The sequence below is a fragment of the Rhagoletis zephyria genome, unplaced genomic scaffold (genome assembly GCF_001687245.7).
Source record: "Rhagoletis zephyria isolate East Lansing unplaced genomic scaffold, Rhagoletis_zephyria_1.1 Rzeph_scaffold_01588, whole genome shotgun sequence".
In the NCBI taxonomy this organism is placed as follows: domain Eukaryota; kingdom Metazoa; phylum Arthropoda; class Insecta; order Diptera; family Tephritidae; genus Rhagoletis; species Rhagoletis zephyria.
The window spans coordinates 19,805-41,838 of record NW_016158672.1 but is presented as its reverse complement, the minus strand read 5'-3'; the positions used below and the strand labels follow the sequence as shown (position 1 = coordinate 41,838).

Below are 22,034 nucleotides of genomic sequence, written 5' to 3'. Positions count from 1 at the left end.
ACATGCGCACGAACGCAGGAATGCCAGGAAAGCTATAAGCTGCAGCAATTCATTTTAAAAAGAAATGTTTTTAGAGATTGGTGTTTGGGTAGCCACGCAGCATTTGTTCGCAAAGTTCCGGCAACCAAAACCAACAAACAAAATGAGTTTTATTTATATCACTAACAGCAATTGTTTCTGCAAATACATGGAATGGAGGTTAAAAGCAGGTGGAGTAGTTTTGCTTAAGTCTGTCAAATTTGTGGATACGTAACATAAGTTTAAAAATTTTGTTCGAGTTAGCCCATGAAATGGTGGCATTGAACTTATGCTGGTTTATGGTAGAGAAATATGTAATAATGCAAAAAACTTAAATTTTCTTATTGATACAAGTTTGAGTAGAAAGATAAACAGTAAAGTTTATTAGAGAAATTTGAGAGATTTTTTGATAAGAATGTTGATTTTAATAATAGTACATATTAACGTTTGGATTTTTGTGACAGTCAAATTATAAAAATTTACGATTTTTTTTTTCAAATAAATTTTTATCAATTATTTTCGAAAGTTAAAGTTGAATTGCGAAACACAGTGGGGTTTGGTACTGATAATAAAAATATTTTTTTTCATTTGAGGACAACTTTCATTTAGGGGAATAAATTCCCTAGGCGCACTATTTTTTTATACTATTCTGTTTTTGATTTTTTTTTTTTGATGAGGGTTTTCTTGTGGCTCAACAATTGGGTGGAAAATGGTTCAGACTTGGGTCATTTGTTTGACTATCAAAGGTTTCTTACAAGAACATTGTTTAAAGAGAAATGGTCAGTTACAAAATTGTAATGTAAAAAAAAAAATTGTAAAAACACTAAAAAACTGGTTGAACTTCGGCAATAACTGGCAATAATGGTACTCATAGTTTGTATTAATTTTTTTAGCACGTCTCGGGTTTTTACCTGATATGCCATCTAGGAAAAACTTTATTTACATTTAATGCTTTCTTTGCATAAATACAATACATTGTGAAACTTCTGGATGACTTTTGTAAGTTTTATGAAGAGACGCGAATCTTGATTATATAACAAAAAAAAAAAACGTAAGATCTGATAACGATAGCGCAAGTTAAAAAAAAAAATTAAAATTTTGCACCAAAATAAATTTTTATTTGAATATTTTTTCACCATCAGCATAGTACGAGTGTGGTAGTCTGCTGGATATTTAGTCAAATAAATGTTTATGTGTACATAAAAGATCAAATAATATGCAATAAATCAAATTTTTAACATTTATTAGCAAATCGTATGATACACAACACAAAAGCACCGCGGTGTGCAAACGAAAGACTTAAGACACGAACTTTCTTTTAATTTACTTTTGCGCGCACCTGTGCTTTTCGCGTCATTACTTGCGCAATTTGCGCAACAACGAGCAGAATTTCGATGTACAATAAGTAAATACATATACCGAAATTGTACTACGCTAATGACGAACGATGACAGTGAAGTGCCAAGCGCCCAGGCAGCCAAGCGTCAAGTGCGACACGGGGCGTTGAAAGCGAAAGTGAAATTTTTTCGTTTTTTGGTTAGCAATTGTGTAGTTTTTATTGCTCTAAGTAAAAATGTATTGGTGTAAATTAGGCAAGAATTAGCGACGCATGCGCATAAGTTGAAAGGGCCACAAGCAACAACACATATTTTATGTGACATCAAAATGTTGACGCCACCTGTTACTCCGTTTGCGATGCTACTACGCTTAGTTTACTTCAGTGTGCGTTATGATTACTGCATATTTTTACTTTGAACTATTTGCGTAAGTTGTTTATCTAAATAGTTTCCGTTTTCGCGTGCTTTTTTCTGTTAATTTAGTTACCGCGCAGTCTACATATATTATACAAATTTTTTTTTTTTTTTTGATTTATGATAGGTTAAACTTCTGTTATTTACTTTTCCGCTATTATTTATTCTTCATATCGCACGAGATTTGCAATTTTTGAATGGCTGTTACGTAAAATTATATCATTTTCGAATTATGCAACATTTTAGTGTTAATTTTTTTGACGCCAATAACTTTTTTTATTTTAGTTTTTTCATTCCGTTATAAATCATTAGTGCTGCATACCGCTGACGGTTAACGGCTTAAGTCACTTGCTTTCAACTAATTTTTTAATTATCGCTTTTTGGTTTTGTTTTTCTTGGTCTGTGGTGTGTGAAAAAGTTTCAGCAACTATTTGTAAATATGTTAAAGCTTCCGGCATTACAACTTTACAAATTTGGTTACTTTTAGCTTTTAACTAAATGAAGGCAATTAGCCAATTGGCTCGAAAGGAACCGATGTTTTTATAATTTTAAATTTTTTCTGCGGTGAAAAAATATCTGCTTTTAAAAGCCTCGTAGTTGAAAGGTTTTTAATATTTATCGAAAATATTATTGTTTAAACCTAAATGCCTCTCATAAGTAAAAAGAAACTAAGGTTTCGTTGTTGTTGTAGCTGCTTACTTAATACTGCCTAGCATCAGATACTCTTTTCTGGACTCTGCCTTCTACCTGGCGACTAATCTAAAGTCTGCTGCGGGAAAGAGGCTCGCATAGGATATTTAAAGCTGTCTTCTCTTTCGTTCTGCATCTCCTACATATATTACTAAGGTCAGCGCCAGTTTAAACTTTATTTTAATATTTTTAAATCGCAAAAATTCGACAAAATTTTGACTTGAAATCTGAAAAATTTTATTTAAAATTGAAACTTATTAATTTAAATTCTGCATCTCCTACAGAATTTATTACTGCAGCCGGATTCCAACATTCGTTATCGCTAATTTTGATTGCCAAAAATCTCCACAAGAAAAGCAGGCTCGCCTATGAGCATGCAATATCTACATAGTTGCACGCCCCTTATAATGCCAGCTTTGCCTGCTTACACATTGCTTCTGTTACCTTTTCATGTTGTATAATTTGGGCCCCATTGATTTTCGTTTAGAGAATTTTAGCGATGCAAATTCAGCGCAGAGATTGTCAGAATTCCACTGCTGGTCAGCGCCAGTTTAAAGTCGTGTGATGTTAGCACACCCATCAGTAGCCTAGCATCTTCCCTCTTGAGGGATAGGAGAAATTTCGCGAGTTTTCTTCGAAATCTATTTTCGTGGTACATGGTTTCTTCCTGAAATTTGCTTAGAATTACATGTAGAATCATACGCGTATAGTCTAGAAAATCTCTCATACAAATTGACATGCCATAATGTATATAATCGTGCAACCACAACAACCAGATTCCACCAACTAGATCGTGCAACCACACAACAACAAGTAAATCGGTAACCATTCGATCAATTTGTGTCAAACTCGGTAGGGTTATTGTGCTTGCCGCATATAAGCAAAACGTGATTAAATTTCAGAAATGCTGGAAATTTCGATATTTTGAAATTAAAGGTCGCTAATTTATACAAAATTGCTACTAACAACAATCCCCTGAAAAGAAGTAACATTATTATGGAATTTTGGAAAATAGGCGTGATCCCGCCCACTATACTACTACAACTAACTTCGTGTTAACAGCACTGACAAAATTATTACTTATATTGAGTAAATTTACTTCCTCAAATTAATGACGCACTATTTTTTAGCATGATCCTGAATTAAGGATGAACTTCACAAATGGAGTAAATTTTTCAAAATGTTAAGGAAAAGCAGTAACTCTAAAATAATTAAACTGGTTTTTTGTTTTAAGAAAATGCTTTTTTCTGGGTGTACAGGGTGATTCAATAGGATCGCATATTTTCTTTTATAAATAAACTAGACTAAAATTTGTCGAAATAATTTTTTTATTATTATATCATGTTTTTTTAAGTCGATGACATTAATATAGATATGAAACCTGCACACGACGATTCCTCTGGCAACACAGGATGTCCATATAAATATTTTCCATGCATTTTTGGAATAGTTCGGGCTATATGTATATGTATTGCCCAAGTCCAGACTTTTTACGATGACTCTTGCAGCCCAAAAACTACTCCAAACAGTGACTCGTTGTGGGTGGATATGATTTTCTTCAATGAATCGAATCACTCTACATATATGTGTGTATGTATGTATAAGATAAGTAAATGAGACCCTAGTAATGTTTCTTTCCCAAACAGAACAAGTTTCCATTAATTTAGCATTTCAGCAGCTGTTATTTCCCCAGTAAATAAACGCTTTGCCGGCTGTTACCATTTGGAAAATACTGGCTCTATTATCTTTTACACTTTCAATTAGCTGTTAACCTACTTTAGAACAACTTTACACCAACATTTTGTAGTAACTAATTTTAGTAGAGATTTAAGCTTTGTTTACGTTTTTAGAGTTCTTGCCGCAAAACGAAGAANTGTATGTATGTATAAGATAAGTAAATGAGACCCTAGTAATGTTTCTTTCCTAAACAGAACAAGTTTCCATTACTTTAGCATTTCAGCAGCTGTTATTGCCCTACTAAATAAACGCCTTGCCGGCTGTTACCATTTGGAAAATACTGGCTCTATTATCTATTAAACTTTCAATTAGCTGTTAACCTACTTTAAAAACAATTTTACACCAACATTTTGTAGTAACTAATTTTAGTAGAGATTTAAGCTTTGTTTACGTTTTTAGAGTTCTTGCCGCAAAACGAAGACGTAGATAATACGAAGGTAGGTATGTACATAAGAATGTATTTTCGTACATATACATGCGATAATTAAAAGGTAGACAACACACCTGCTTGTGGCGAACATAGTCCAACGTCCGCATACATGTTACATTCATTTACTTACATACATACCCAGTGGGAAAAAGGTAATGTTTGGGAATGCAAAAAATAATGGATATCCCCTGTAAGCTACGCACGAAAAGATGCAAGAATTTCTCCAAAGCGATGTCATTCAAAAGTAATGTGTCGCATGTCGCTTTACGAAGCTATAAATAGAATTAAAAAATAATAATTAAGTCCGTGGCCCAGGTTTTGAACCCGGGATCAACAACACAGCAGTTGAACACGCATCCATTCGGCTACAGCAGCTATTCAGATAACGTAAAAAAAACATACTTGAGTTCGTTCTCAAACTTTTTGTTTTGTTTGTGGATTTTTTTTCAAACCTATTCTTTTTGCCTTACTGAACTAGCTTAAGCAGCCTTTTTTTAATATATTTAGTAGCCGAAACTAACAAGTCTAACTTAACCTAATACTGAAAGAAAGCTTTTTCCTATATTATGGGGCGTTTCCATATACAAAAGTTTTTATCTTTGATAAGTATTGCCCGCAGTTTGGTAATCTGACAACTACATTTTCATTTGAGCGAAAACTTCGTGGCGGCAACATAATTTATATTTTAATAAAAAAAGCAAAAATTGAGCTGGTTTCTATCAGGGACCAAAATTAACTGTTATCTCGAATTTACAAATTGAAAACTTTGCCTGAATAGTGAAATTTAACGAAAAAGTTGTTGAGCAAAGTTTTTCCTATAAAACTTATAGCTCTTATGTCCCTGGTTTATATTGAAATATGTATTTTTATGTTCTTGGTTCCACATACTTTCTAAATTTTTCAAGTGATTAAACTGAAGCAAAGCGCCAAGTACCTCGGAATAAAAGTGGAGGAGAGGGCAAAGAAGGCATCAGATGCATTCTATGCATGCAAAAGGATGTTAGGCTGTACCTTGGGTCTATAGCCATCTCTTTCTCATTGGATCTTTACGGCGATAGTTAGGCCGATATTGTTCCATAGGGTACTGGTTTGGTGGACAGCAATGGAGAAGAAAACATTTCTTAAAATAATAGAAAATGTATACAGGCTATCAATGATCGGCATGACAGGAGAACTCGAGAAAACACCAATGGCAGCACTTTACATATTTTTTCTTCACTTGCCGGCGGACCTCTCGGCCAAGAATTTACCGTAAAGATCTGCCGCCAGACTTAATGCTACGTGGCATTTTACGTCCAGGTCCTTGCAACACAGTAGTATAGCGTCAACTTTACTTGGGACAGATTTACTAAATACATGATCCCGGATCTGCAATTTGGGGCGAACTTCGGAGTCACTCCAGAGGTCGAGGGCTGGCGTGAGGGCATGAGGAGTGCGCTGGTTCAGTGAATGTCGTCTACACAGACAGGTCCAAGATGGAGAAAGGCGTAGCAGTCGTCTCAACAAATCTTATAAGCTGCCGAACAACTGCAACATTTTTCAGACTCTTAACGACAAAATTAATGGCAAGTCTAGTTTTTAACGAGGTTTTTATAATACGAGGAATATTTCCAGAGTTATTCAGCGGCCCACTGCGACAGGCACTTGTCAAAAACCGGTCTGAAGAGTTGCATAAGCGTTCGTTATTGCAACAGGATAATGCAAGACTCCATAAACCGTAAGATAAACGAAGGATGTTTTGAACGATTTGTGATGGGAATTGCTTTCGCACCCACCTTATTCCCCGTATCTTGCACCCAGTGATTATCATCTGTTCACAGGTTTGAAAAACCCTTACGGGGTGTTCGATTTGAATGTTTAACTGATGTAAAACATGCCATAAATAGGTGGATTGAGGAGACACCGCAAAAGTTCTTAGAGGACGACCCAAAAAAAAAAAAAATTAGTTTATCGTTGGAATAAATGTACTCAGCTAAATTGAAAAACTACATTGTAATATTGACGCAAATTTCCAGGACTTTGGAAACATCCCTCGCAATTTAGATCAAGTTTAGGCCAAATTATCAAGCAAAATGGATAATTTCTTGGTAAATAGATTTATTACCAGTATAAGTTGACAAACGTTTTTAAAACTCTTGGAAAAATACATGCAACAACAACAACAACAACATTAACTACATACTAATATGTCTTTTTATGACTCACAAAAGTCACGTCAAAGGAAATACATATGTACATATTTCTTAGTGAAAACATTTTCGATGTAGATAATCATGTCTGCACATGCTGTCATTTTGTTAAATTATGTTACAACCTGTATTTCCTTTGCATGCATGAGCAATCTATTTCAACACTTCTTTACTTTAAAATCCATAATTTAATATTATATAACAGCCATTACGGCGTCAGTTTTAGCAAATTTGTGGCATAAGTACCAATTTATATCTTTTAATATGAATAAATGAATGCATATATGCAAATATGGACACATAAATGAGTGCTCACACATATGTATGTATGTATGTATGTATGTATGTACGCACATATATTTAAAGCGTATGCACATTTTTGCATTTCAAGTATTATCACCAGCTGCGATTGCTGCTGAAAAAGTGTGGGAAAAAATTGACGCAACAAAAACTGAGTGCTAGTTAGAAGAAATATTTAAGCGACATAACCGTCGCAGTGCTGCGAATATCTGTATATAGTGTTTGGGAAAAAATAATGTAGTACGAGTGTAGATATATAAATAAATAGAAACAGTTTACGACAGGCTAATTCCGGCACTTTAATGCAATCATAAACAGTTTAATGTTGAGCGAATGCCATACGAATATGTAGCTGAGTAATTCTTCTTTATAGCGAATAAATATTTATTACTTAAAGGTGGTCCAAGAATATACAGAGATATCAATTTTTGGAAATATTCTGCTGCCACCCTCAGCATCATAGAAAATGGAAAAAAAGAAACCCCTATTTTTATGTCTTTCATGAACACGAAAAGGCAATTTAACTTTGGTACGATGTTTGTAAGCATCACAAAAAGAAACGAAAAACTCTTTAGTCTTTTGAATAGACAACTGTCTTGCGAAAGACACCTATAATAGGGCGTCGACAACTATAATAGGGCCGAATATTTTGCCTTCTACCTTGTATTCTTGATAAGTAGTGACAAAAGGAAATAATGCAATTAATTCAAGTTAAATTTAACGGAAATAGCGTTTTTCAACCAGTATTTTTTTTTTTTTGAATTTGAATTTGAAAGTTTAGAAATTTGGCTAATGTAGAGGGAAAATATTGCCGCAGAAAATGGCAGATAAGTGGTGTTTCTTTACTTAGAAAATGTAAAATAAAAAGCGCAAATAGTATATAGCAACACTACTTTAGAGTTACTTTATCATTAAAATTTAACTTTTTATATGTATTTAGGGCCGCTGAGCCCGAATATGAATCCATTTAATTAAAAAAAAATTTTTTTTTTTTGAGATATAAGCACAAGCCATGTTTTCTAGCACCTTTCGGTCCTGTTGCTAGAATATCGGAATATACATTCCGATATATAAATAACAATTAAGCAATTTTTTTGGGTATACAAGCGTTTAAATTTCGGTAAATGTAAATTTAGATAAATCTGCGATACTTTAGTAAATACGGTATCTAAATTGTTGAAAATTGGTGTGAAGTAAAATTTTTATACAAAATAAATTATTATTCAATTTTTGGAAAATGGGCGTGGCCTCGCCTACTAATGATGAAATTCTGTATCGCAGTAGCGCCTTCACCGCCTTGCTTAAGGCCTATCCAACAAATATGTTTAAAATTTTTGAAATCGGGAAATAACCACACCCACTTCCCATATAACGGTATTTTGCAGAAATACGAAAACTGCGATATACCAGTAACTACTGAAGCTAAGTCACTCAAAATTTACGCTTGGAATAACCACTTTGAATTAGATTTTTTAAACAGATGTTGTTTAGTAATAAAGCCTTTTCAAAACAATTTCGATTGAAATCCATATTGCAGCAATTAACTTAGCTAAATTGAATTTAATTTTTTAACATGTGGCAACACTTTTGATGTTCTCACCTAGATATAGACTCCTTTCCTCGCCGAGGCGAACACTTATGTAGGTATGCGTGTTTCTACTTTATTTTCTTTTTTTTGTGGAATAATTAAACGTCATCCACTTCTATTTACTTGATTTTAAACATTTATTTGATTTTAAACATTTTACAATGTGAAATTTTAGAAATTGTACATACCAGTGACGATTTTCTGCTGTTTGTGAATGTGAAATTATCTCTGTACGCTAAGAAATGTTTGAAGATTTTATCTTTTTTTTCGCTTCTGTTTTCTCGTATAGTAATGAAATACAGCGGCGTGAGACTTTGCCAGCGGCTAGCTACTACAACTTACATGTATACTACTGCATAAATATGCATAACCGCACATATGTACATACATATGTTTAGCTGGCTATGTACATACATACATATAACTAAACTGACCGTTTCTAACTGTCTCAACTGCGCCTCTTGGCTGTCGCCGTCGTCGGCTGTTGGCTGTTGGCAGTTAGCAGTGTTGCAGCAATTATGCATTGCAAAAATCATACCACGATCAGACGCGAGCGTACGTCATCATCACGTCGAGCGCGAATGCAATAGCAGTCCCAACAACAACGCAAACAAAAAAAAAAACTCTGACAGAAGAATAGCCTGTTTCAATTATGGCTGAGGAATGGTTGCTGCAATACGTTGCACTAAAACATTCAGTTATTTGAGCTGCACAAAGTGTTGTCGTGCAATGCAGTTATGTCTGTTATTTCATTTTATTTCATTTTATTTAATTTCGTTTTGTTTTACTTATACTTATTTGTATTTCAAAAACTCCGCGCAAATGGCTTTGTATGTTGAAACATTGGACATCTGAGGCAAATGCTTGCAAGTATTTTTTTTGTAAATTTGCACATGTGCACATACATACATACATATATCGTGCAATTGCAACTGCAGCAGCTTAGTAAGGCAGACAAATGGCATTGAAGTGTAACTAAACATTGAATTAGTTTGCAAAATTTGAAACTCAAATAATAATCGTGGTCTGGCGAAGTCACATGACTTGCTCAAGGTATTTACCGATTTAATTACAAAAAAAAAAAACTTTTTAATATACCACGCTTTTATAAATGGACTAAAAAGGAGAAAATAATATTTCTCTGTCCCATAGAATTTGTTTTGATAATTTTTGATTTTGAAATTTTAGCAAAAGTCATTATGAACAATTTACGAGATTGAAAACGAAAAAAGTAGATAAAATCAAAAAAACAAATTTGACCGTTGAAGGTACGTCCAAATCGGCTCCCAAAACTGGCTCCTCTGCAAGGGCTGACTCCATTCTCAAGGAGGGGAAATCGTATGCTTAAGTCGAACAGGGGCTCTAACGTGGAACAAATCATAGGGTGGGCCGGCAAAATCTTTTGCTGAAATCTTTGGGTAAGGATCCAAAGACGAAATCGAATATGGTTCCGCCGAGAACCGAACCGGATGTAGGTCAAAATCGCAAGAGTCTTTCACCTTGTTTTATATGGACTTCAAGAGCTCCAGCTATGTGAAAACAGCGAGCCACTCCAGCAAGTAAGACCTATTCACACCTTGGCATGTGTCTCAATATATTAAAGCGCTACGGTGTCTATCATCCAGAGAAGGCGCCTGAGATTTTTGCGAAGCATGCTCGGTCACTTGAATGGCCAGAAGGGCGCGAGTGTGGCTCACTAGGCTTTAGTCTTGAAAATAACTAAAAATAAAAGCCAATAATTGGAGCAGCTTGACAAAATTTTCGGCAAAATCGCAAGACATATTAACTTGATTGTCTTGTATGTCGTGGACAGTTGGCCGAGTAGTAGCTTGAAGAAAACTCTACCGAAAAAAACTGAAGGTGTTTAAGTAAGATCATGAAATGTATGTAAATGCCACAGGAAACAGGATTGCCTCTAGAAGAAATATGATTCCTATGATAACTAGTAAAAGATTAATTTCATTACTTTTAAACCAACATCTTGTTTCATCAAACCTTTGTTGATATCAAACCGTTATTGGTCGCAACAGATAGAATCACTACTATAGAACCAGGAGAAGGGTGAAACAATCCAAAATCCGTCTCTGGAACGAAAAATCTAAAATGTTGCTTATCCTTTCGAGATATCGTTGAATCACAGTATAGAAAGCTCGAGTTCTATGAGAAGCTGGAAAATCCATAAACTAGTTAAAACAATTGATATACCTTCTTCCGATACGAGGCGAACGCGAAATTTTTTTGACGCATACACTGGTGTAGATTTTTTGGGAATTGCTCCCGAAATTTCCGTGGGAGTTTTGAGATTGCAGGCTTTCGAAGTCTATTTTTATAGTCCAATAGACGATGGACGAACATTTTTGCATGACAATGGGGCTTGTGCATCTTAGCTACAACAAAATTGTGATTCTAGTCAATGTTGTGCGTAAGGATTTAGTGCAAATATAAAAATATTGGACAAATAGTTTTCTAACCGGTGTTCTGTTGTTATTTAATTTTGGTATTTTTTTTTATAAAAATATATGTAGTTCATTCTTTAACAAATCCCGTGTAAATCCAAGTTTCCAACTTTGTGCAATATTAAAAAATTCAACAAATCTTTCGTACAAATTTCGTGCTTTTTAAAAAATTCTTAGAAATCAACCGTTATATTTAGCAATTTGACACTTCTACTTCATTCTACTAAAATTCAATTGGCTACAAAACTACATACTCACAATCTAATTAAAAACTCGAAATTTTTACGAAAATTTGTTGATTTTTTTTTTTACTTGCATAAATTGTTAAGGCAGTGTCACTCAATTGGTACATTTGTACAGATGTGTGCATTTTTATATTGGGCTGTTGGTACTAAATAGTCAAAAAATTGGTACAATACAGCAATTTTCTACAAATTATTTTTCGTGATTGGGATAAAGAAAAATATTTGGGTATTAACACTGTTCGATGCAGAGCTGAGTCACTTGTTCCTTACCTCGGGCAGGGGGGTAACAAGTAATTTTCAGCAATGCTTGCACTACAAATACTCTTATGTTAAAATTCTCTACCCCTTACCACTGGTGGGCGGAAGTAGAGTCTAATAAAATAAGAGGTTAGTACTTTCAATATTAAAAGTTTTACGCCTTACCGCTGGTGGGGGGAAGTAGAACTTTAATAAAGAAATAAGAATAAAAATTGTTAAATGCTATACCCCAGGCACATTAAACAGGTAGTATCAGTAGAGCAAAAACAACATTTGCGTGTATTTTGTTGTTGATTCTGGTATCGAAAGTGTCAAAAACTGTTCTGAATTTTTTCTTCTAAATCAAAGCGTGCCATGTGAAATACAAAAAATTATAAAAAATAAAAAATTGAAATTGGAAAAAATAAAAATTGATGCAACTTTCTTTCCTAGTAAATTTGTTTGCTTCTCGAAGCATTGATCCATCCTTTGCAAGGCCCAGTAATCAGCGGTCGTGCTGCTGAGTTGGGCGAACGTTCCAAAAGCTGCTATTCAATCGCTTGTTTTGTATGGAAAAAGGTTTCACATGCAAATGGATTTTAACAATTCAGAATTTTTGTGAGAAAAAATTAAAAATATTTGACATTTTCGAGACCAAATAATTTTAAAATAAATCAAATCAGCTGCTCTACTGATACTACCTGTTCAATGTACCTTGGCTATACCCCTTACCGCTGGCGGGGGGAAGTAAAGCATACAAAATAAAATTAAAAGAAAAAAGAGAAGCGGAGAAGTAGAGCGTTATTGAGAGTCTTTACGATTCTCATCTCTTTATTAAATATTTTCCTTTTATATACAAATTCTAATTCTATTTTCCTTAACTAATTGTAAATACATATGTATGTGAGTGTGTGTGTGTGTATGTACATGTTGTTTTGGTATGTACTATTTACAAACCAACGCTTTGGTCTTATCATAATTTTAATTTTAATGCTTGCATTTGCGTCGGCTATATGTATACATGCAAATAATATCAATGCATTTTCTAATGCATGCATTTGTATGCGCGAACATTAGATTAAAAGAGATCAACGCATTGATATGTTATTTCGGTTGTGTACAAAATATTGACAGTTAAATGTGTTACAATTTATGGGTTTTTATTCATTTCTCATGTTTATATATTTTACTTATCTTCTATTTGAAAGTGGACTGTATTTTCTATGTGTCAAAAAGTATTATTGTACGTATATTTTTTTATGTTCAGTTTTATTACTCTGGCAGATGTATGTATGTATGCATACATGTTCAAAGATGTTTGAACACATACAATCCGGATACGATTTGCATAAAATTTCGGCAAATACCCAATCGTGTGACACTGCCTTTAAACTTGTATTGATACGGATGTTGTTAAATAATTTAGAACTTGTCAAAATTTGGTGCGGCTATAATTTTTTCGACTACTGTAACACAATGCCACAAATATTTGACTTACAAACCAAATACGGGCAGGAATTTAAAAATGTCAACCCTGTTTGTGTGAAATATTTTATTTTTATCAGTATTTTTCTTTTATCAATCTATGTTGAAGTAAAAGTGAAAATAAAAAAAATATTTTATCAGAACCAACAACTGGCGAGCTATATTGAAATAGGATCTTGGAACCGTTGAAGTTGTTATAGTGCCAATGATTAACAAGAAGTCACAACTTCCGGGCAAAATCAGATTTACCTTAAGCTTAACTTATTACTTATTCCATTCTTAAAAAATGTTCTTGAAAATACTGCTAAAATAGTGCATTTAAAATCCTACCCACGTTGCCTTTATAAATAATTGTTTTTATAGCTTTAATAGCAATTCTGTACTACACTTTATTTATAATTTATTTCTCGCTATTCTAATTCTTTTATTTTCGCACATTTTTTATTTCACCTTGCGACTTAACGATTCTTTTATTACATAAATTACTTAGTATTCCGGCGGCTGTTTGATTTTTTCGTCTGCACACCCACTCAATGTCTGGGCAGCAACCTTCTCATTCAATCAAAAGCCATTAGCGCGTATGCGCCTTAAGTCTTTTGTTTGCTCCATTGCGCCGCTTACTAACTGACGCATATATTTGAGCTGTACAAAAACAAAAGAAATACTATATAAAATGCGACGGAATGACGCTGCAAAAAATGTTAATTTTATTTCAATTAAAGCTTAAAAACAAAAAACGAGCGGACGGAAAAATCTCTAAACAGCCGGATGTTGGTGTGGCATGGCAAATGTATGAGAAAATATAAAATGCAAAGCAATCGAAAAACTAGGTAAGTACACTAATAGGCAAAATCATAACAAACCAATACACCTGTGAATAAGTGGTTGTCAGGTAGGCATGTAAAAGTAATTATGAAAAACAAAAAAAAAAACATTAAAAATTCCAATCAAAAACAAACGAAAATGAATCTGCAGTTGAAGGAATGCGCAAGCTCACGCACTCACTTTCGATATACTTACATATTCATATGTACGTTTCTTTGTCTCTTTTTTTAGGCCATAAAAAAATTGTTTGCTCTTCAGATAACCTGTGTTTTGTTTTCTTTTTTTTTTGCTTTCGTAAGCATTTGGCTAGTTTTCACTTTCATTTGAAAACATGTCGGCACGTCTGCTATTTTGACAACGGCAAGCGATTGGAGGAGTGTTTGTTGTTGACTTATAAGTATTGAAGTTTTTATTAATAGATGGTTTGCTGCGCACACGTACGCATGTATGTACATATGTATGTATATGCCACTAAAAAGATGCGCTAAATGGTATACTTATTAGCGGCGTTATGCCGCGCACAGATGTGTGATGAGCTCTTAGCTTGCAGTTACGAAGGAAATAAGTCACGGAATGTATTTGGGGAATGTTACAGAAAAGGTTTTATTCTTAATTACGAAAAGTTTAAAATATGCAGCTTAAATATTGAATGCTTTTCATTTCAGTTTGTCAATATGGCTAAGCCAATAAACAGGCTATATTTAGCTCCCTAATAGGGAGCAGAAAAAAAATATTGCAAGTATTTAGTTAATATTTTTCACACTGGTACTGTCATATGTAATAATTTATTTTGATTATAAGTCACAGGAAATATTAAAGAAAAGTTCTACTCAATATTGGGGAACAAGTTTTCATTGTTTTTAACAATAGTCCTATAAAGAATCTAAATAACTGTATAATGCAAGAGGACGACGTGACATATGTAAATAGTCTTCGGTCAATGAAATATGTGCAGGAAGTTTTATTCTTGGAAATAATATGAGTATGGCAACTACACGAAGAAAAAAGACGCTAAAAGCTAATATGTATATTACTCGGCTTTCAATATCCATAACTCTACAGAAATCGCGTGACCATATTAATGAAAAATACGATTCTTGTTGTTGGGCGTGAGCTGGATCGATTTGAAAATACCTCCAAAAATGGAGTTTTTTGTAGAATATAAATAGTTTCTTAAAAAATTCGCATATTAATATTAAAAAAAAAAAATCAAAGATTTTCAACGGAATCGTAATAATAACTTTTTTCAAAGATTGGTATAAGAAAAACTTGAATAACTAAACCTAAACTATTCCGATTTAGACTTTTGAGGTATCATTGGAAAGGTATTTTCCTACCCTTTTTATTTATTTGCTTCAAAAGATTAAAGAGAAAGGTAGGATGAACGAGCGCCATTCTAAGTTTAATTAAGATGTTTTGGTATTTTACAAAAAAAAAAAAATTTTTTTTTGCACAGAAATAAAAAGAGTGGGAAAATAACCTTCTACTGAGATCCCAAAGAATAGTTTTGGCCCAGTTATTCAAGTATTTCGTAAATAAGTCTTTGAAAAAGTAAAAAAAAAATTGCATCAAAAATCTCATTGTTACGATTCTGTTGAAAAGATTTTTAAATATTTTTATGCAGATTTTTTAAGCTTAATCTATTTTGTCATCTGAGGGGACTTTTTTCAAAACGTTTTTTAAGAAACTATTTTTATTCATATAAAACTCCACTTTTGGAGATATTTTCAAATCGGTCCAGCTCATGAAAATCGTAATATTTTTCCGAAATATTTTGGTGGACGTCTTCAAATATAATATATTTTGTAATCCCGGCAGAAACACCGCAACTTTTGTTGGTGATACAGTCTAATGTATTTACATATATATTTCGTTTAATTCTCTTTGGTTATTTCACTAGTTAAAAAATGTCTGGGCGGTACATATTGTGTATACGTACATATATGTATGTAATTACATATGTATGTATGTATGTATGTGTGTGCATGCATACTTTTCGCAATTGACTGCACTTCATTTGACCATTTCATTGTTATTGACGCTATTTTTTGTTGTAATTAGAAAGTATTTAACTTTAATGTTTGCACACGTTTACTTACCTATACATACATATTTAAGCCATTATATATATATGTATGTACACATGCATATATATTAAAGTCGACACAGCCACGAAAACATACAATTAACTGCGTGCCAGTGACATTTCGCTGCCATAAACACGTAGCTGCAAGTACATAAATAAATACATAACTAAATACTTATGAAATTATTTCGCTTTGATCGTCAACTACTCTTCAACTTTTTTCTTAATTTTATTATCGATAAATGTGCGATTCGGTATATAATGCTGATTTCTTTGATTGCGTGAATTAAATTTTTTATAACTCACATATTTATGTACATATGTACATATGTACATATTTAGGTATGCATGTTTATTCCCATTTTAGTGTTTTTTTATTTTCTTTTTAAGTTGCGTTCAATAAAACGAAATGAAATTGTTTACAGCATATTTATTAGGTAAATATTTAATTATATGAAATTATCAATTGAAAATGAAAGCAGTTAATAATGCAAATGAAAATTGCGAAAGTAAAGAAATGGTAAAAGTGTCATTGTGTTTAATTGTTGTTGTTGTTACGGTGAGTGTTTTTCTATGGCAATATGCCAATAGACGTGCCGGATTCTTGCCCAGTTTTCGCTTTTATTCAAATTTATTTACTTGCACAACACTTGTTTTCATCTGCAAAATTTTATTGGCAATGCAAGTGAAATGTCGCGCTTCAGTTTTAATTTTCACATTGGTATTCGTGGTTTCTTGTAGAAACATCTTTCATGCTTTCTGCCGTCCGTTTTGAACTCGGTTTATTCGATTCGATTTTCGGTAGCTGAGCATTTAAAAAGTACGCATATTTTAAAATTTCCTCGCTAAGTTACACTGTATGTACATAAATACATATGCAAATACCGAATTAAAACCTCTTTGGCCATTCAGTGGGTTCAACAATAAACCTTGGCATTCATGCTTATCTTCTTTAGTGCAAATGCCTGAAACTGCACAATTACAAGGTTGTGGCTTTCTTGCTTTAATCCCCTTTAGACATAGTGATTTTGGCTTTCGCTTTTTAAATACCAAACACATATTTAATCATAGCTACTTATATACATATATATATGTATGTGCTTGAAAATAATGAGCTAGTGGCCATTAAAAAATGGAATAATTTTTTAGTAGTGTTTATGCAAAAAATTTAAACAAATAAATGTTCAAAATTGCTTTTTGAAGCTACTAAAAATAAAAAAAATTAAAAATTAAAAAAAATATAATAATTTAAAAAGGTCTTGGTAATATATTTTAGTACTTGAACAAGGCATTCTAGAATGCATTAAACGCTAAATTTTTGAATTATTTGTGGTCGATGTAAAAGCTGGAACCAAACTTCTTACTAATTAAATACAATTTTCCATACTTGTTGTTCCGAATTTTGCTTGAATGCTTTTGCTGTTGCCTGGCATTTGCCTAAATAAAGTACTGACATAAAAACACCGGCAATTTTTCGCCATATTAAAAGAAGCGCCAGATGGGTATGCTAAAGCATCTCGCACGTAAAATACATGGGCCAGTGTGCGTGGTGTTGTTGAACTATAAAAGCAACTGCGGTTAATTCCAGAGTTGATCCGGATTAAGTCAGAGTTATTCCGGATTAAGTCAGGAATTAATCCGGATTAAGTCAGGAGTTAATCCGGATCAACGCTGCCGTCTGTTTTTAGATTTTATTAATTGCCATAACCACATAGATTTTATTTTGTGCTAGAATTCATCTTACGTTTCAGTATGAATGCCTTGCTTAAATGTTGTTGTATTTTTTAGAGCTTCAAAAAACTGCGTATTGCACGAGAAGTAATGACATTTTTTCAAAGAGATATGCATCGTTTCAAAGAAAAAATCTCAAGTTTATCAACAGGTTCCTCTTCGTAAGTGAACACTTTCTTTTCTGTCGTATAAATAACGATAAACAATGGCTTATTTTGCGTGAATTTTGAGCCTTTCAAGTACTCGAACAAATTAGGACTTGCTGATATTACTTTAATTTTAGGAAGTTCTTTAGAGCAAGAAATTGATGAAATGATTTTGTCTTTGTTTCCTTTAATAAAAAATTCAAGTTATTTCCTGTCGTTTAATATAAGAAAAGGGATATTTTTTATGTATGATCCTTTGATTAAAATATATGCACATAAATGATTTTTCATACAAAATCACTTCGTCATGATTTTGCAAACGTACGCATGCGCAAGAACAGTACCTCTCATACCTTTCTCTTAAATTTAGTAGAAAAAATTGAGTAAAAGCCATGAAATTTGAAGAAAAAGCATTTGCTTAGGGTGTGTGCACACGACCAATTGAGTTACGTTTGCAGAGATTATCGCTAACTCTTCTAGTTGTATCGATTACTAAGGTCTAACTTGAATAAAATATGTATTCACTTTTACTATGGGAGTATTTATATTTAAATTCAAAATTTTAAAGCTGTTTTGCTCGAGTTTTCCTTTTTTGAAAAGGGTTGCCACCTGATAAGTAATGAAAGTCAAACAAATTATTACAATATGGGTATCGATCGAAATGGTTTTGAAAAGGCTTTACATATTTCTTAATAATACGTTGGCGGCTGTTTAAAAAATTCAGTTGAACTTAAATAAAGGCAGTAAGAAGATAGAAATATCTATAACGATATCGCTGCCAGTCGAAAGATGCTGTGGTTTAAAATATTTTGAACAGGGTTGCCACATGTTTGAAAAGTCGAATTTAATTAAAGTATTCATAAGTTGTATGAAATATTAAAATAAGGGAGTCAACCGAATGAGTGGTAGTTTGAAAATTTGGAATATTAAAGACAGTTGCCACCTATTAAAAGAGGTAAACTTAAATTATTTAATCAGTTAAAGTAACCATTAAAAGCTGGGTATAAATTAAAATATGTTTACAACGCCTTTATTTCTTTTCGATCGGTGGCAGCTGCATATTTATAACTTCAAAAAAAAAAAAAGTAATAAATAAAATTCTTGGCTTAGGAACCAGTATGAGTACCACCGACAATAAACATCAGTCTGTAGAAAAAAAACTGAAAAAGTTTTGCTAACAGTTGTCAATTTGGGATGGAGAGAAAAACGGAGCAATCTCTTTAAAAGGCTCAAACGCTCTACAAATCGCTCACCATACACATCCTTTTTGGAAAACGAGTTCTAGCATTTTTCATGCTTTCATAGCCTCATCGGATAGCCCGTATACAAATCTAGGGAAATCATATTTTTCGAATTTTGGGTTCGGGCTTGGGACAGTTGGCGTGAACCGGAAGCAAAAAAAATGGCCACTTGAAATTTGAACCGGAAAGGGTTATAAAACTGCATACCTTAAAATTGACTAAAAATTCTTAACAAAATTTTTTAAATTTACTTATGTATGCACATTTTCATTTTGTGAAACCTGTAATGGTTTTGAATTAATTTTTATCGTGCAGCATTTATTTAAAGCCACATAAGAATATTCTAAGTTTTATAAGTTTCAATTAAAGACAAAAATAATAATAATCAAATCGATTGAAAACTGAAGGCTCTGGAACAGTAAATTCCAATTTGGCACCGCTGCGCGCCGTAACGGAATAGTTAGAGGTGAGTACTATCACTCGGTAGGACCAGGATTCGATTCCTAGATCAAAGTTCTTTTACTAGCAGTCGTGCCTCGGCAGGCAATGTCAAACCTTCGAAAGATCAAGCTTTCCTTTTTTTCTAAACTGTGAGTCCATTTTGTGAAAATAAATAGAAGATAGCAAAAATTCGACAAAATTTTGGTTTGTGAACTGATAAATTATTGCAAATTATTCGTATAAATTCATAAACTCGCTGAGTTATAACAACTCATAGTCAAAATTTTGCAAAATTTTCGCGATTCAGAAAAGAAATTAAATTTTTCCAACACTTTTTAAGTTTTATAATTTCCGTGAATGTTTTTATTTTGTACGAAGATCAAACCAAAAGGGCTACCGCATGATGTTAATATTTTAAGGTCCACCCTAATGCATGCCGATTTTTGATATGAAGGATACTTGTTTTTTAAATCTGTGAATACCTTAAAAATTTTTTCAATGCAGTTTCTTAGTCACAATGAAATTTATAAATTAAATTCTTAAATTCTTTCTAATACTTGTGTATGTCATCTTCAAAATACTTCAGTTAATCCATTTGCTAAAATTTAAATCAGGGACCGAACATAACAGTTATTGATGAAAACTGTCATGGAAAATTTCACTATGAAGGAAATGTTCTACAACTAAGTGATACATACCGATCGATTTCTTTTTTTCACCGAGACTCAAATTTTAAAATAAATTTTTATTTGCACTTTCTATGCAAAATTAAAAAAAAAAATAAGAATTATTTTTGATTTTTATATTCTAAATCCAAAATAACAATTATTTTTAATTTTTATATTATATGTCTTAGATAAAGGTATTGAAGACTTTTATTTATAAAAGTCATCAATAAATATAGTCAGTTACTTTTACTTTTTAAATCATTCGTATAAAAGTCATTAACATTTTTCGCAGTTAAGAAGGTGTTGGGAAACAAAAGTTTACGACGACTATACAAATGACTTTTGTAAGTATGATTTAAAAAATAAAGGTCAGTGACTAATTTTTATTTAGACTTTTATAAATAAAAGTCTTCGATAACTATTATGTAAGACATATAATTTAAAAATCAAAAATAATTGTTATTTTGGATTTATAAAATAAAAGTCAAAAGATAACGGTTATTTAAGGAGTAATTAAATAAAAGTCAAAAAATAATTGTTAAAGAGCGATTTTTTAATAAAAGTTCTAACTGTTACAGTTCCTGATTAAAATGGTTCATACCCATTTTTGCTACTTAATTAATCTAGTTGAATAATTATCCACATAGCGTACTCGTATACATGAGTAAATACATACCCAACTTATGAGTTCGATGACTGAGTTCTTTTAATAAATTGCTGCGTGATTTATTTATTCAATCTTACTTTTAAATTAGGCGAAATTTTTTCACTACTTTTGCAGTATTGCAATCAATTTCTTCTAGTATCTTTTTAATTTTCACCCGTTAAAGTTATTTATACACATGCACACGCGGGCTGAAACTACGGTTGTTTTTCGTTTCTAAAAAATTTAAATTTTTCGCAATTTCTTTCAGAGTTTCACCTACTTTTGCAAGCTGTGTTTGTTAAAATTTTTTCTGCAACGCTTTTGCTTTCTTTTTCGCGCACTAACTTTTTACGTTGTTCTTCTACTCCAATTTTCGCACTAAATTTGCTTTAATTTGCGGTTCGTTTGTTTAAGTTTAGCTACTGTTTTGTTGCTACTGTTATTAATTAATCCATCAAACGCAAGGTGGTAGCACTTTTTGTACAAATAATTTGGTTTTTTTTTTCTTTGTAAATAAAATGCTTTTTAACGCTAGCTGAACGCGTCAGTCGTCGTCGTCCCCTTGCCAGGAAAACGAAAACGATTTTCACCGCGTTGCAATCGTTGAATGCTTTTCACGTTTTATGCACTCACTGCGTTTGGCGAAAATTATTGTAAATAATTGCCAGGCGTCAATGGCTTCCAACAAGCATGCGCGCGCCAACTGCGGTGGGTGGCTGGCGGTGTTGGTGAAATACTGGCTCAGTTGCAGATTTCTAATCCGTTTGCAACCACTTGGACACACACCACTGACTTTTGGTTTGGCGAAGAATCGAAAGCAATTTTTATTATATTTTTTTTTTCGTTAACTCACAAGTAATTGTTTTAGTGCAAGTTGCAATCAGTTTAATTGAAAGGCACACGAGGAAGTCACTTTTACTAGTTTGCTGCAGTCCGGTTGATTGTCACCGAGCGGGGCACATGAATTGTTTAACAAAGCAGTTTTCCAATCGAGTTACAAGTTTTTATGCAAATTCCCAACCAGTCCATTCAATCACAAATATGGACAAAATGTAAGGCACTATTTATTTGTTTTTTAGTTATCTACTAATTTGCCGCAGCTACCGTGGGGACGCGTCTGCATC

General features: G+C 32.8%; 1 protein-coding gene across 1 annotated transcript in view; it reads right to left on the bottom strand.

Annotated features, from left to right (window-relative positions):
* Window positions 1-21,037, bottom strand: part of LOC108364542 (mucin-5AC) — a 52,633-nt gene extending 31,596 nt beyond the window's left edge. Inside the window, exon 1 of the mRNA XM_017618262.1 lies at window positions 20,941-21,037. The gene's annotated coding sequence lies outside the window, so the exon portion shown is untranslated. The remainder of the gene's footprint in view (window positions 1-20,940) is intronic.
* Between the last annotated feature and the right edge of the window lie 997 nt (window positions 21,038-22,034).